This window comes from Hypanus sabinus, chromosome 8 (assembly GCF_030144855.1).
Source record: "Hypanus sabinus isolate sHypSab1 chromosome 8, sHypSab1.hap1, whole genome shotgun sequence".
NCBI classification, from domain to species: Eukaryota; Metazoa; Chordata; class Chondrichthyes; order Myliobatiformes; family Dasyatidae; genus Hypanus; species Hypanus sabinus.
Genome location: NC_082713.1, coordinates 24810569 through 24828020, shown reverse-complemented (window position 1 = coordinate 24828020; position 17452 = coordinate 24810569). Strand labels below are relative to the sequence as shown.

The window sequence follows — 17452 nt, the reverse complement described above, 5'->3', positions numbered from 1 at the left end:
TCCTTCCCATCCCCCCTTATTCCTTTGACTGTCTTTCTTCCTCCTCCCTCATTCCATCTAATTTTCACTTGAACTGCTGCCTCACATATTCCAGTGAGGGAAGTTCAGTCCTGACCTTGGGTGCACTCGGTGACACACAGAGGCAACATATAAACAGGATTGTTTGCCGCATAAGCATCTTTGATTTCCTCCAGGTGCTCCAGTTTCTTCTCACTTCCCAAATACATGACAATTAGTAGGCTAATTGGTCTCTATAGATTGTGCCCAGTGCATAGATGAATGGTAGATCTATGACTTGTTGATGGGAATGTGGGAAGAATAAAGTGGGATTGATGTAAGATTGGTATAAATGGCTACTTGACAGCCAGCACAGATTCTATGGGCTGAAGGGCCACTTTCTGTGCCACTTGAGCCCTAAACACAAGAGATTCTGCAGGTGCAGGAAATCCAGAGTAACGCACACAAAATGTTGGAGAAACTCAGCAGGTCGGGCAGCATCTACAGAATGGAACAAGCAGTCAACGTTTCGGACTGACCCCCTTCATCTGGACTGAAAAGGAAGGGGGAAGAAGCCAGGATAAGGAGGAGTGGGAGGGGCAGGAGTGGAAGCTAGATGATAGGGCTAGCCAGGTAGGTAGGTGGGGGAGGGGAGATGATGTGAGAAGCTGGTGGGTGATTTGTGGAAGAGGTAAAGGGCTGAAAATAGGCGAGGAGAGTGGACCAAGGGAGAAGGGGAAGGAGGAGGGCCACCAGAGGTAGGTAATAGGCAGGTGAGGAGAAGAGAAAGGATAAAGGGGAGCCTGAATAAGGAATGGAATTTTCCTATCAGTGTTCTGAAACCATCTGTTAGATTTTTACTTTATCTCTTTCTTGAGGATCTATGTAACCAACAACTTCCTAATTCAATAACAGTCTGAAGCTTTCTCTAGGATACCCATAGATTTTCCAGGGCAGAAATTTTAAGTGGTGACGTGAATAAATGAAGTGGTTAGAATGTTAGTGGCACTTTCTAATTGTCTGCTGTTTTGTGCAGAAACCTGTAGAGGTTCTGCCTTTTAGTGACAATGGAATCTGTAGTGTTATACATTGCAAGTGGCGTTTGTCAACGATAATGGTCAAGAATGGAGGTGAACTAAGAAGTTAAGATCTCTGATGGCTGATTTTAATACAGAATTTTGATGACAAATGGGTTTGGTAGTGGATTGATCTTTTGCATACTTCATCCAGTTTTTTTAAACCATCACACTAATTTACCCTTCTATCTCTGAACATCATAAACACAAAGCACCCAATAGTATTTAACAAATTGGGAGGAGAGAAAATTTGTTACAAGGAAATATCATCTGCTAAAAATATTCACCTCATGATCTGCAGCCCACAAACTGCTATTTCTTGGTCTAAACTTTGCAATTTCTCACCAATAATTTTATTTTTGCTGCACCAATATTTCCTCCTCTGTATATCCTGTGTGCAATCACACCCACAGATGTGTACTGAGCAGCAACGGTGTTGAAGATTGAGGCTTTCCAACACAACAGAGAACAGACTGCCAGCTGGGAGTTATGAAGCCAATGGCCTACTGCCTGTTTATATGTGTATATGCCAACTGGAATCAAATTAGAAGCCATTGTGTGCTGGCACTGGAGTACACCATCAGCACCCCCAGTCAGTGTACTGGAAAGTACATAGACAGGAGGAGAAGGCTTCTGTTATGTTATTTTCTACCTATGCTTGGGTTTAAACAGTTTCATTTCCCAAATGTGTCAAAGGCATTTAGAACACTTGGATTTACGAGGTAAAATGATCTTGGCTTCTTGCTTTGGTGTGTGCCTGAAGAGAAAATATGGTACAGAACAGGGCAGTCAGCTGTTCAATCCATTTTCTAGAGGAGGGGGTTCCCAACCTGGGGTCCACAAGCCCTTGGTTAATGGTAGGACTCCATGGCAGGAAAAAAGGTTAGGAACCCCTGTTCTAGAGGGACTCAGCAAGTTAGGAAGCATCTATGGTGGAGAATAAATGGTTGTGGTTTCAAGTCAAACTCTGCCAAGGATGGTTCCAATCCTGGCTGCAAAAGAAGGAGGTTTGGGCATGGGTCTCACAACCCCATCCTGTAGAAATCCAGAGCTACAGAAACACCAGCAGAATCTCCAAAGACCTCATTCCTGGGAGAGGAAGGATCCTTGAAGATGGGTTACACCTGCAGACATCTTAAAGCCTAGCCCAGGACAGAGGTCTCTGGCAAGCTATTGTCGGCAGCCAAAGCCCTATTAAGGATGATGGGCTTAAGAAGTAGTTTCAAGCCAAGACCCTTCATCAGGACCTGAACTATTCAGTTCTGACGAAGGGTCTCAGCCTAAAAGATCAACTGTTTAATTCCCTTCATAGCTGCTGCCTGACTTGCTGAGTTCCTCCAGTATGATGATTAAAGACTTCGATATCATCAGCTTCAGTGTCTCTCCTGTGTCTTCAGCCACAGTCATAACACCTGCTTTCCATGTTATTGTTTCTAACTTGATTCTTAAAGCAGTTTGATACCCTTGCAGTAGTTTTAGACCCCTTAAATTTCTTCAATATTATGCTATTTGTTGAAGGCTTTCTTAGATTCCTTTGTTTGTACTTGTAATTTTATGCAATTAATATTATTGCTGTTGTGTCAGTTATTTTCGCAAACACATTTTGAGATTTGTGCTGATTTCTTCCAACTATTTTCTATTTAAGTCAGTGCAAGGCAATTTCATGCTTAATTAAAGATTTCAGAACAGTTACTTGGGGTAATAACAGTCAATTACCACACAGCAGATTAGGTCCTTATAGCCTTGTGTTGACAATCTTCCATAATATTCCATCTATGGCTCTTATTTTTATGGGGGGGGGGTGGGGGTGGGTTCATTCCTAGATGGTAGATCAATCCCAGCCAATTTTGATAAAACCCTCCATAATTAAGGAACTTTGGATTCAACTGTTATTCATTCTGAAGAAAACAAGGCAAATTCCTTAACTTGTACAACACACACAAAATGCTGGAGGAACTCACTAGGTCAGGCAGCATTGACCTAGCTGAATGGGGCTCGGCCTGAAACATTGACTATTTATTTATTTCCATAAGCACTGCCTGACTTGCTGAGTTCCTCCAGCATTTTGTATGTGTTGCTTTGGAGTTTCAGTGTCTGCAGAATTTCTCATGTTTACGAATTGTCGACCACATACCCTTCTTCTTCTGTCCATCCACCAATCCGTGCCTATACCGCGGTGGGAGCAATGGTAAAAATAAATAACTCGAACCCTTTTAATGCTAAGTGGTCCTCAAACCAGGTAAATTTGTATCCTGTTAAAAATCATTTGCTTATTTGTGATGAGACTTACCACAATTTGCTGATTGCATAGAATTGGTATCAATTTCTTCCAAATGCAAAACAGCCTACTTTTAAGGAGGCATCTTAAATCAGTACCCCCCCCCCCTCAAAGAAGGGGGTGATTTTAAAGAAGAGTTGTTCTCAGAATGTTTGCAAAGAGAACAACTCAATTAGAGAGTTGCTTACAGTGGGAGCTTTGAGTATCTGACTAAAAGTGTTTGCAAAGATACCACTGATGAAATTTACATGGTTATTTACTAACTGCATGTTATGCCACTCTCGTTTAGGGCAGCACAGAAGGTCTGACATCTCTGGCAGTGTTCAGGGCTCCATTCATCGTGTCAGCAGCTTCCTCTCAGCTTTCATTTTAGTCATCTATGCAAGTCCTGGGTGGAGACTCAGGAATACCATCACACTCAGGTAACAATTTTGTTTTACCCGTCAGGGTTGTAGGCCCTGAGCTGGACCCCCAACCCTGGAGGACCAGTGGACAACTCTTAGTCTGGCCTCTAACCTTTGACCTGTTTGGAATGGGTGACCCTACCAAGAAACAAAGCCTAAAGCTCTAAAGTTGACTCCAGCCAACATCGCTCTGCAGGTCACTGAGGGACTCAAGCCTCCAAACTCTACGGCAAGTTCATGGTCTTCCTGGAGGTAAGCAGCAAATAGTACTAATAAGTCCTCACCCTGGGAAAGGGCTTAAAATGGGCTAACTTGCTCCAAGAAATTTCAATGTGAAGGGCTAATTAATACTCATTTATTAAATGGATTTTCCATTTTCTGGCCAGAATTTATTAAACAATGTCCCTGTGAAAACAGAACACACAGAAAATACGGAACAATTGAGTGCTTCAATATGATTTTTGATCCAAGGAAACTCTACCAATTACACACAGCGGCCACTTTATTAGATACACATGCTTGTCAATGCAAATATTTAATCATCTAATCGTGTGGCAGCAACTCAATACAGAAAAGAGTGCAGACATGCTCAAGAAGTTCAGTTGTTGTTCAGAGAAGACATCAGAATGGGGAAGAAATGTGGTCCAAGTGACATTTACTGTGGAATGATTGTTGGTGCCAGATAGGGTGGTTTGAGTATCTCAGAAACTGCTGAAGTCCTGAAACTTTCATGCACATAGTCTCCAGAGTTTACAGAGAATGAAGTGAAAAACAAATAAACATCCAGTGAAGTGAGCGGCAGTTCTGTGGGTGAAAGTGCCTTGTTAATGAGAGAGGTTACAGGAAAATGGCCGGACTGGTTCAAGCTGACAGGGAGGGGACAGTAACTCAAGTTACAGCAGTGGTGTGCAGTAAAAAGATCTTGGAACACACAATGTGTTGAGTCTTAAGGTGGATGGGCTACAGCAGCAGGAGACCAAGGATGTACACTCAGTGGCCTCCTTATTAGGTGCAGGAGGTATCCAATCAAGTGGCCACTGCCCGTAAAAACCATCACTTTTCTTGGATTCTGCCCATGGATTGTCATGGAATTTCCACTTCCTTGTGCCATAGGAGAAAACATTCCCATTTTAAAGATCATTTGGAAGTAACAGGAGAAGCACCAGAATGCCTAGTCTAAATTAAACCTTGCCTGAGTCCATGAGTTCTAGTATTGTATAAACTCGGAAACAATACATTCTTAGAACATAGAATATAGAAATCTACAGCACATTACAGGCCCTTCGGCCCACAATGTTGTTCCAACCATGTAACTTACTCTAGAAACTGCCTAGAATTTCCCTAGCGCATAGCTCCCTATTTTTCTAAGCTCCATGTACCTATCTAAGAGTTTCTTAACAGACCCTATTGTATCAGCTTCCACTACCACCGCCAGCAGTGCATACCATGCACCCACGCCTCCCTGTGTGGAAAATTTACCCTTGACATCCCCTTAGTACCTATTTCCAAGCACGTTAAAACTATGCCCCCCCTGTGTTAGCCATTTCAGCCCTGGGGAAAAAAGCCTCTGGTTATCCACAAGACCAATGCCCCTCATCATCTTATGCACCTCTATCAGGTCACCTCTCATCCTCCATCGGAGGAGAAAAGGTGAAGTTCACTCGTCTTCTTGAATGATGAATCCACAGACCAATGTAAACTTCAGGAACAGCCCCTTATCTTCTGTCTGGGAACACTGCAGCCTTCTGGACTCAATATTGAATCATACACTTCAAAGTTCAAAGTAAACTTATTACCAAAAGACATACTCAATAAATCCATAATAGAATAATAATCATAATTGAATCAATGAAAGGCCACACCGACTTGGGTGTTCAAAGAGTGTGCAAAAGACAACAAACTGTAAATACAAAAAGAAAGGTGTAATAATAATAAATAAATAAATAAGCAATAAATATCGAGAAAGTGAGATGGAGAGTCCTTGAAAGTGAGTCCATAGGTTGTGGGAACATGTCAATGATGGTCAGATGAAGTTGAGTCAAGTTATCTCCTTTGGTTCAAGGGCTTGAGGGTTGAGGGGTAATAACTGTTCCTGAACCTGATGGTGTGAGTCCTGAGGCTTCTGAACCTTCTTTCTGATGGAAGCAGCTTCCAGCATGCGTGCAACTTACTGACCAGCACTCTAACTGATATGTCTTTAGAATGTGGCAGGAAACTGGAGCAATGGAGGAAACCCACACAGTCACAGGGAGAACGTAACTTACTGACAGCAGTAGGAATTGAACCTCAATCTTATAACTTCATGTTTTACAGCATTACACTAACTGCTATGCTACCATGCCACCACATGGTGAGTTGACATCAATGGAGATCGCTGGTGTAATTCAGCAAATTTATTGTTTCAGCTATACACTCAGTGGCACTTTAATAGGTACCTGTTGCCTTGAGGCAAATTAGGATGGAGAAATCCTCAGGGCCTGACAAGGTGTTCCCCTGGACCCTGTGGGGGACAAGTGCAGGAGTTGTAGGGACCATAAGCAGAGATACTTAAATCATCCCTAGTGACCAGTGAGGTACTGGAAGATTGAAAGGTAGCTTATATTGCTCCTCTGGCTGGTGAGGCTGACATCAGTAGTGGTAAAGTTATTCTAAGGGATCCAATATATGGGTATTTGTATAGACATGGACTGATTAGAGATAGTCTTTGTTAGGGCTTTGTGTGTTGTGTCTAACCCACCTTATAGAATTTTTCAAGGAAGCTACCAGGAAAGTTGATGAAGGCAAAGGTGTTGTCCACATGGACTTCAGCAGGGCATTAGGCAAAGTCCTGGATGGAAGGTTGGTCCTGAAGATTCAGACACTCAGCATTCAAGGTGAGGTAGTAAATTGGATTAGGCATTAGCCAAAGAGTTGTAGTAGGTGGTTGCCTCTCTGATTGGAGGCCGGTGATTCGTGGAGTGCCACAGGGATCGGTCCTGAGTCTGTCGCTGTTTTCCATCTATATCAATGATCTGGGTGATAATGTGGCTAACTGGATCAGCAATTTTGCGGATGACACCAAGATCGGGGACCTAGAGGACAGAGAGAAAGACTCCCAGAGCTTGAGGCAGTATCTGGGCCAGCTGGAAGTATGGGCTGAAAAATGGCAGGTGGAATTTAATGCAGACAAGGGCGAAGTGTTGCACTTCATTAGAACCAGCCAGGGTAGGTCTTACACAGAGAACGGTAGGGCACTGAGGAGTATGGTAGAACAAAGGGATCGAGGAATACATGTCCATCATTCATTGAAAATAATGCCACAGGTAAATAAGGTTACTGTATAAAGAAAGCTTTTGAAAATTAGCCTTCATAAATCAAAGCAATGAATACAGGATATAGGATGTTATGTTGAAGTTGTATAAGACATTGGTGAGGCCTAATTTAGAGTATTGTGTGCCATTTTGGTCACCTACCTACAGGAAAGATGTAATCAAGTTTGAAAGAATACAGAGAAAATTTACAAGATATTCCTGGGACTGGAGGACCTGAGTTATAAAGCAAGATTAAATAGGTTAGAGGACTTTATTCCTTGGGATATAGAAGGCTGAGAGACTTGATAGAGGAATACAATATTATGAGGGTTATAGATAGGTAAATGCAAGCAGGCTTTTTCCACTGAGGTTGGGTGGGACTACAACCAGAAGTCATGGGTTAAGGGTGAAAGGTGAAAAGTTTAAGAGGAACATGAGGGGAAATTTCTTCAGTCAGTGCGTTATAAGATTGTGGAATGAGCTGCTTGTGGAGTGTGCATGTGAACTTGATTTCAACGCTTGAGAAGTTTGGATATGTATTTAGATGGTAGGGGTGTGGACGACTGTGGCCTGGGTGCAGGTCGATATGTTATGAAGTTGTCAGATTAAATGGTTCAGCATAGACTAGATGGGCTGAATGGCCTGTTTCTTACTGTACATTCCCAAACCAAAAGTTGTGGATGAACCAGGAGGTATGTTGTCTGCTGAAGGCTAGATCTGCAGCATTCAGGGCTGGCAACCCAGGCCTGTACCAGAAAACCAGGTATGATTTGTGGAGGGCTATTTCAGGGGCGAAGGGAAAATTTCGAACGAGGTTGGCAGCGATATCAGATGCACGACAACTCTGGCAGGGACTGCAAGACATTACTTCCTACAAAGCGAAACCCAATAGTATGAATGGCAGCAATGCTTCACTACCAGATGAACTCAATGCCTTCTATGCCCGCTTTGAAAGGGAGAACACAACTACAGCTGTGAAGATCCCTGCTGAACCTGATGACCCTGTGATCTCTGTCTCAGAGGCTGGTGTTAGGCTGTTTTTAAAGAGAGAGAACCCTCGCAAGGCAGAAGGTCCCGATGGAGTACCTGTAAGGCTCTGAAAACTTGTGCCAAACAACTCACAGGAGTATTCAAGGACATTTTCAACCTCTCTCTGCTATGGGCAGAAGTTCCCACTTGCTTCAAAAGGGCAACATTATACCAGTGCCAAAGAAGAATAATGTGGGCTGCTTTAATGACTATCGACTAGTAGCATTCACATTGACAGTGATGAAATGCTTTCAGGGGTTGGTCATGACTAGACTGAACTCTTGCCTCAGCAAGGACCTGAACCCATTGTAATTTGTCTATCGGCACAATAGGTCAACGGCAGATGCAATCTCAATGGCTCTTCACACAGCTTTAGACCACCTAGACAACACAAACACCTACGTCTGGATGCTGTTCATTGGCTATAGCTCAGCATTTAATACCATCATTCCCACAGTCCAGATTGAGAAGTTGTAGAACCTTGGCCTCTGTAATTGGATCCTCAATTTCCTACCCGGAAGACCACAGTCTATGTGGATTGGTGATAACATATCCTCTTCGCTGACTAACAACACTGGTGCACCTCAGGGGTGTGTGCTTAGCCCACTGCTCTACTTTCTGTATACACATGACTGTGTGGCTAGGCATAGCTCAATTGCCATCTGCAAATTTGCTGACGATACAACCATTGTTGGTAGAATCTCAGGTGGTGATGAGAGGCTGTACAGGAGTGAGATATGCCAACTAGTGGAATGGTGCCACAGCAACAACCTGGCACTCAACATCAGTAAGACGGAAGAGCTGACTGTGGACTTCAGGAAGGGTAAGATGAAGGAACACATACCAATCATCATAGAGGGATCAGAAATGGAGAGAGTGAGCAGTTTCAAGTTCCTGGGTGTCAAGATCTCTGAGGATCTAACCTGGTCCTAACACATTGATGCAGTCATAAAGAAGGCAAGACAGCGGCTATACTTTATTAGGAGTTTGAAGATATTTGGCATGTCAACAAATACACTCAAAAACTTCTATAGTTGTACTGTGGAGAGCATTCTGACAGGCTGCGTCACTGTCTGGTATGGGGGGGGGGGGGCTACTGCACAGGACCGAAAGAAGCTGCAGATGGTTGCAAATCTAGTCAGCTCCATCTTGAGCACTAGCCTACAAAGTACCCAGGACATCTTTAGGGAGCGGTGTCTCAGAAAGGCAGCGTCCATTATTAAAAACCTCCAGCATCCAGGCCATGCCCTTTTCTCACTGTTACCATCAGGTAGGAGATACAGAAGGCTGAAGGCACACACTCAGCGATTCGGGAACAGCTTCTTCCCTTCTGCCATCCGATTCCTGAATGGACTTTGAAGCTTTTGACACTACCTCACTTTTTTAATATACAGTGTTTCTGGTTTTACACATTTTTTAATAATCTATTCGATATATGTAATTGATTTACTTGTTTATTTATTATTATGTTTTATTTTATTCATTATTATTATTATTTTCTCTCTCTGCTATATTCTGTATTGCATTGAACTGCTGCTGCTAAGTTAACAAATTTCATTCCACATGCCAGTGATAATAAACCTGATTCTGATTCTGAATCTGATACTTTCTGTGACTCTATGCGACAAATAAAGCTGATCATATTAATCTTCTTTGTTTGTGGTGTATGGTATCTCCTTCAATTTACACCATGTTTTGAATATTGTCCTGTAACCTGCAATAATAGAATCATCTACAGAGGTGATAATTCACCTCTCTCACTGTGTTGCATTCAATAACCTTCCTCATCCAGTTTTCCATTTTAATGACGATCTCTGCATTCTGCTTGCGAACCCAAAATGCTGATTTGAAATCTCTTTGATTTCTGCAATAATTTAGTGTCACTTCCAGCAACCCGGAACAATCAAAGCTCTGAAGAGCTGAAACCTGTCATTATCCTGCAAATTGAACAGTATATCACTCTTCCTTTATGGATTAATACAACATGGATCTGTTGTCTATCAACAGCTTTAGCTAGACTATCATATCCAGACTAACACAAATGGACAGGTTTATAAATAGAGTGCAGACAAGTGAAAATATTGCATTTTTTAGAAAACAATGAAAATATATCTGTGCATAAAGTGTTGTCTTTGGAAAATAATTCTTCACCAACATTTTCCCAGAACTCCTTTTCATAAACTTGTTAATACTTTTATCTTTTTAACAGACTGAAGCAAAATTCCTCCCCACGGTAAGTTTTAAAGTGCTAATCTTAGAAGCAGATTTGAAGTTAATGAACAGTAATATTGAATTGCAATGACATGCTACATGCCAAAAAAAGGCTTTACATCATGGAAGTAATATTGGCTCAAGTATCCACCTTCATCTCAAGCATATCTCATAAGTCAGACACTAAATTTGTTACCTCTTCTAGACTGCTAACTTGCAAACATTAGCACTTGTCAGCAATTGTAAACGTTCCGAACATGTGATGCTGTGCAGTTGGCATGGAGGGGACCAAGGAGAGTGACCTCCCTGTGGGTGTGGCTCAGCTGGTAGCAGTTGTTCCTTTGATAGTGGAGACTGTGAGTTCAGTCCCACTCCAGCGATATGAACACAAAATCTTGGCTGACACTTCAGCGCCGTAATAAAGAAGCATTGTTAGAAGTGGAGGCATTTGAATTACACAATTCTCAGATAGATATAAAGATTTCACAGTATTATTTGAAGTAGAGCAGAGATTCTTCTGGTGTTTTCCCCTGTGTAGATTATCTGATTGTTTCCCGTTGTTTCATGTGGGATCTTGTTGTGTGAAAATTAGGGAGCCGGTTTTAAAAGATTAGATTAAAGACTCTGATGAATAGTCCTGGCTGAATTAAACAGTTCATTTCCCTCCACAGACGCTGCTTGACCTGCTGAGTTCCTCTAGCACATTGTATGCGTTACTTGAGTAATTTACTTTCCTCTTAAAACTCTGCCCCAAAATTCGCATTGAATGGGAATTCACAGCCTCCTGCACCAGGCGTTATTTGATGGATCCAGGAGGATCCTCACATCGAAAAGGATTCAAGAGATAGTTTCCCCAGTGTAATACTGGCCAAACACCTGCTAATGTGGAAGCAGCGAAAAGATTAGGATGGGAACTGAAAGCAGAACAAGTCTCGCCAATTCTGAAAGACAAAGCGGCGCGAAGTATTACGTAATATTTATTGGATATAAACAGCTCGTTCTGCTGACAGTATCACATTGATGTACTCCTCCCATCGCTCAACATTATGAAAATCTGGAACGCACTACCAGGGTTAGGTAGTGGAGGCAGATTTAATTGTAGAACTCAAACGAGAGCTAGCTCAGTTTTGCTGCCATCTCGCCATAGTTCTGCAAGTTCTAGCTGAATTTTCAAGACTACCACGAAGGGGACCAAATGCACCATTCTTGCATAGAGTTTGTATGGGTTCAAGGCCTGGTTGGCTTCCTTCTGTGCTACAATCACTTAGTGATTCAGTCGTTTTGTAAAAAGAAGTTACCGAATTCTCTATTAGACTTAAGAGTGATCATCTTATATGAGTCCTCAAGTCTGACCTGTAAGTAGGAATTGCCTTTTTGAGGCACACAGATGAAAGCAAAATGGAGGGCTGGTGGACGGGGAGCGTTTGCTTGGCCATGGAGTGGGTTGAAAGGTTGGCACAACATTGGGCGACGAAGGGCCTATTCAGTGCTGTGCTATTCTATGTTCTAAACATTAAAACAACATTGAACGACACCCAACATTATAAAAGTTTGCAGAAAGAATGAGACCTTCAACTGCAAAGTTCACAGAGCAATATTGCTGAGGTTTGCTTTGTAACTCTGCACTATAGATGGTTTCAGTGACTTATTCCTAATCGAGTGCTGTAACTTTAGTGCTGTCAGCATTTTAGCATGGCTAATGCTATCTTTGCAGAGAGCTTTTAAAGGGACTTATTGCAATGCAAACAACCGTCTAGTTGCAACAAGCCATTGAGGAATTGATATTACATTGAAGAGGCGGGGGTAGGGGAATACTTCCAAGAGGTCAGGCAGTTCCTGCAGGCGACTGTTACAGCTGGGTACTCCTGATAGGAGGTTGCCAGGGAGATCTCTGTAAGGATATGGGTGGAGCCTTCCATTCTGGGGAAGCCTGAAATGCAGACAACTGTTTGCACATGTTCCATCTACTCTTATGGGCTGAAGGAAAAGTAGATGACCCCTCTCCTTGAGCATGGAGATTGGGTGACCTCTCTAATCTGCAGTGAGCATCAGACCATGAAATATGGAAGAGATCAGCAGTATCAGTCTGGAGAAACTCTGAGATTAGGAAGCTAAGATAGAGACCTTGACCTTGACCTTCATGCACAAAGCAGTCAGGGTGCACATTTAAGGCTATATGGACAATCCTCAGAGGAGACGACAAAGACTGCAGTTTGTATTTGAAATGAAGTAAATCATAGAAATACTTCAGTAAGTCACACAGCAACTACGGAAAAGGAAACATAGTTAATAATTCTACGTCAGGTCTTTGACCTAAAGCATTAACTCAGTTTCTCTCTCCTCAGATGGAGTCAGAATTGGAACTAGAATTGGTTTATTATTGTCATGTGTGCTTGAAAACTGTTTGCTTGTGTGCCAATCAGCAGATCATGCTACACATAGGTACATTGAGATACCAAGAAAAATGAAATGCAGAATACAGTGTTACATTTACAGGGAAATTACAGTGCAAGTAGACAAATGAAGTGCAAGGGCCGCAAGTTAGACTGAAGATCAGGAGCTCATGTTTCAGCGCATGCGACGTCTGTTCAAGAGTCCGACACATTTGGATAGAAGCTCCTCTTGAGGCTGCCGGTATGTGTTCTGAAAGTTTTGTATCCTCTCCCTAACAGGAGGGGGTAGAAGAGGGTGATTAAGGGCTGTTTTGCTCAGCCCTTACGATTCTCACTATACTCTCATAATCACGTGGTCAAATTCTGCTCTAACTCCATTTGTAAGTTTGCAGATGACCCCTCCATCGTGGCTGGATTTCAAACAACGGCCAGACAGAGTACAGGAAGGAGAAAGGGAGCCTAGCGACATGGTGTCAAGACAACATTTCCTTCAATGTCAGTCAAACTAAAGAGCTGATCATTGACTTCAGGAAGCCGAGCAACCTAATTTGCTGAGTGTTTGAATTTTGCATTCTCAGTGCTTGCAGTTTAAAAAAATGAATGTCGTTTACATATTGGATTTTTAAATAGCAAGGGAAATGTGGTAGTGAAGCCTGGTGGTATTGTGAGTAATTTAGTACTCAATATTGAGATTCAAATTGAAAATAAAATTTGTGACTTGCTCTACTGTTGATATATATCTATAGAAACGTACAGTACAGAAACAGAGCAGTTATACTGTATGTCGCAAAGAAGAAAAGCTGGAGAGAATGAAAATTCTGTTGCGATATCAGAGAGCTACCTGCTTGAACTATGTGAACTAGTCTTTAGTCCTGTCTGATGTTCACCTGATCAAACTCAAGCTCTGGAACATCTGGACAATGGAGATGCATACTTCAGGACACGCTTCACTGACTACAGCTCAGCACTCAACACTTTCATCCCCTCAAATCTGATCACTAAGCTCCAAGACTTAGTCCTTAATATCTCCTTGTGCAATTGGATCCTCAATTTTCTCACCTGCAGATCCTAGCCAGAATGGAGTTACAACAACACGTCCTCCATTGTTACTATCAGCATAGGTGCACCACAAGGCTGCGTGCTTAGCCTTATGACTGTGGGGCTCCAATGCCACATTTAAGTTTGCTGCTGACACCTCTGTCATTGGCTGAATCAAAGGTGGTGATAAATTGGCATATAGGAGGGAGACTGGGAATCTAGTTGAGTGGTGCCACAAAAACAACCTCTCACTCAATATCAGCAAAGCCAAAAAGCTAATTATTGACTACATAAGCCAGACCTCATTAGGGGATCAGAGATGGAAAGGGTCAGTATTTTTAAAATCCTTGGCATTATCATATCAGAGGATCTATCCTGGGATGAGTAAGTAAGTGCCAACATGAAGAAGCCATGGCAATATTACTACTGTCTTAGAGTTTGCACAGCTTTGTCATTCATCTGAAACTTTGACAAACTTCTATAGATTCAAAGTGGAAAGTACCCTGACTAGCGGCTTCATGGATTGGTATAAAGAAAATGCCAACAAAAAGTGGCAGCTGTTGTGTATTTAATATATCAATAATGTTGTAAATATATTGTTTGATTAAGCATTTGTGTTTGCTTGCATAATTCAATACTGGTTATTTGTAAAAGTGACTGGTGTACATAATCAAGCCACCACGTCATATGTGAGGGCCTCACTAAAGCGAAACTAAAGTAAAATTAAGTACAAACGATCCTGGCTCCTATGTTTTTCTTTCAATTAGTTTCTAGAGTTACAAAGCATAACTGTGGGCACAGCCGTCAGAGGCAAGGCCCTCTCCCCAGCACTGAGCACATCAACAAGGAGCACTGCCACAAAAAAGTAGCATCCATCATCAAAAGACCCCCATCATCCAGGCCATGCTCACTTCATGCTGATACCATCAGGAAGGTACCATCAAGAGCCTTAGCCTCCTGAACCAACATGAATAACTTCACTCACCTCAACTCTGAACTGATTCCACTTTCAGGGGACTCTACAACCCACGTCCTCAGTATTATTTATTTACTTATTTTATTTTTCTTTTAATCTGCACCTGTTACTTCCGCTTTTATTTATGGTATGCATTTCCTCTTCAGTTCGTGCTGCGAGTGCACGTGTGATTAAACAGAATGATGCATGAGTGTAGTTGTAACTCTAAGCAGAAACTCAAAGTTAACGAAGTGGCCGTATCCATAACCACTTCTTTTGCACGTTGTTATTTGTTGGACTTTGTGTGTGCTTTTTCAGTGACTGTTGTATTTATTTGTTGTACTGTGAATACACACAAGAAGATGAATCTCAAGGTTGTATATGGTGACATATAATTTATGTACTTTGATAATAAATTTACTTTGAACTTTGACATCTCAGACTTCTCTTGTAATCTTTCCTGATTTGAGGCAGAGATGACTGTTTCTATCGCTGCTCTGAGTTACCACTATCCTTCATTCTGTCTAATCACACATGTGCTCAATCTACAGCATGAACTGAGCAGGAAATCCGTGCCATAAAGAAAGGAGAAAGCAACCTGAAAAATATTTTTGCTTAATTCTATGTCGGTACATTTCTCTTTTAAGAACAGAGACAGTACATTTCCTCTTTAAGACTGTGTGCCGTGCTGGGCATGTCCAATACGTGGGTGTGATAATAAACAGAGCGACAGTGTTTACACTGTGCTCGGAATTGATTCTGTTAAAATTAATCTCAGTTACAAGGGCTGAAGCCTTGCAGTTTACAAATGCCTTCGGCTTCTCATGCCTTCATGTTAGTGGCAGATTTCTGTAGCGACGTGAGTTGATGGGGGTGGGGGAGCTGTGAACTATGCATCTCCACACCGCACCCTGACCAGCAGCTGCACAAGGATTAGTGGGGAAAGGGAATGTAAGGATAGGATGTGAAACACAAGGCAGGTGGACTGGGTGATAGTGGTGTCGGAACAGGAAGGTGGAATCACGTCTTTCATTGGTCAGTGAAGGCACAGTTCTTAAATTTTGGGGCCCGGTTATTTGTAAGAGTGTTTGATATCTCTGGGCTGTACTCACTGGAATTCAGAAGAATGAGGGGTGACCTGATTGAAACCTATAGAATGTTGAAAAGCCTCGTTCGAGTGGATGAGGAGAGGATGTTTCCTATGGAGGGAGAGTCTAAGACCAGAGGACACAGCCTCAGAATAGAGCGGCATCCTTTTAGAATGGAGGTGAAGAATTTCTTTAGCCAGAGGGTGGTGAATCTATGGAATTTGTTGCCCAGATGGTTGTGGAGGCCAACTCACTGGGTATATTTAAGGCAAAGTTTGATAGATTCTTAATTGGTCAGAGCATGAAGGGTAAGGTGGGAGATTGGGGCTGAAAGGTAAAATGGTTCGGCCATGATGAAATGGCGGAGCAGACTCGATGTGCCAAATGGCCTAATTCTGTTCCTCCATCTTATGATATTTCTCCATTTGCTTCATTGAGAAGTTCTGTCAGATAGCCACTTTATCACATATCCCCTGTAGCCAGTAAAGTGGCACTTCAATGTATGTTCGTGGTCTTCTGCTGTAGTCCATCCACTTCAAGGTTCTATGTGTTGTGCATTCAGAGATGCTTTTCTGCATACCACTGTTATAAGGTATGATCATGTGAGTTTCTGTCTCCCTCCTGTCTGCTTGAACCAGCCTGGCTATTCTTCTATGATCTCTCTCATTACTGAGACTCTTTCACCCACAGAACTGCTGCTCACTGGATTTGATTTTTGTTTCTCGCACTATTCTCTGTAAACTCCAGAGACTATTGGGTGTGAAAATCCCAGGAGATCAGCAGTTTCTGAGATACTCAAACCACCTCGTCTGGCACCAACAATCACTTAGATCACAGTTCTTACTCAATATAATGTTTGGTCTGAAGAATAACTGAACCCTTTTCCTTCTTCTTCTGACCTTTAATTGTGGTTGGCAGTCCAACTTAAAGGTGCATTACTGCCACTAACTAGACTGGAGCGTGGTATAGAGAGCTGGGAAATAAAATCCTACTAGTTCTTTATCAAATGAAAACTAAATTACTCCAAAAGCCCTATAGATTTTAGATAATGAGATACAATATTGTGAATTAAATTAAAGTCACTTTCATAACTTAGTAAAGTTTTTAAATGAAAACTGTCAACCCCCCAAAGTTAGTCATGCTGCTTGCATTTGCTTTCTTTCAACCTTTTATGCTTCACATTGTAAAATAATGTGTTAAACTGTTTCATAAGGATGACAAAACCTACACACCCCAGAGTGATGTTTTCCAACAAAATACAAGGAAAAATTGAATATATTAGGCCAAATTCTAAAATGAATAAATATAATTCCTTCCCTTCTTGTCTCACCTCTTCCTCCCATCAATCCAACAGTTTTATGTATTCTGTAGAGGTGTCTCCCCTCATGCCCATTATCCCACAAGTTCTGGTATAGTAAATCTGACTTACTGCTAGAATGCTAGAACTCAGGTTGGAAGAACAATACCTTATATACCAGCTGGGTAGCCTCCAACCTGATGGAATGAACGTTGACTTTTCTAACTTCCGTTAATGCCCCTCTTCCCCTTCTTACCCCATCCCTGACATATTTAGTTGTTTGTTTTTTTCTCTCTCTCTGCCATCACCCTGCCTGTTCTCCATCTCCCTCTGGTGCTCACCCCCCCTTTCTTTCTCCCGAGACCTCCCGTCCCATGATCCTTTCCCTTCTCCAGC

The 17452-nt window shown here is 42.1% G+C and overlaps 1 long non-coding RNA gene across 1 annotated transcript in view; it reads left to right on the top strand.

The window, feature by feature from the left end:
- LOC132397982 (uncharacterized) overlaps positions 1-17452 on the top strand; it is a 157709-nt gene that overhangs the window by 130523 nt on the left and 9734 nt on the right. Inside the window, exon 3 of the long non-coding RNA XR_009513501.1 lies at positions 3641-4007. This is a non-coding gene — a long non-coding RNA (uncharacterized LOC132397982). The remainder of the gene's footprint in view (positions 1-3640; positions 4008-17452) is intronic.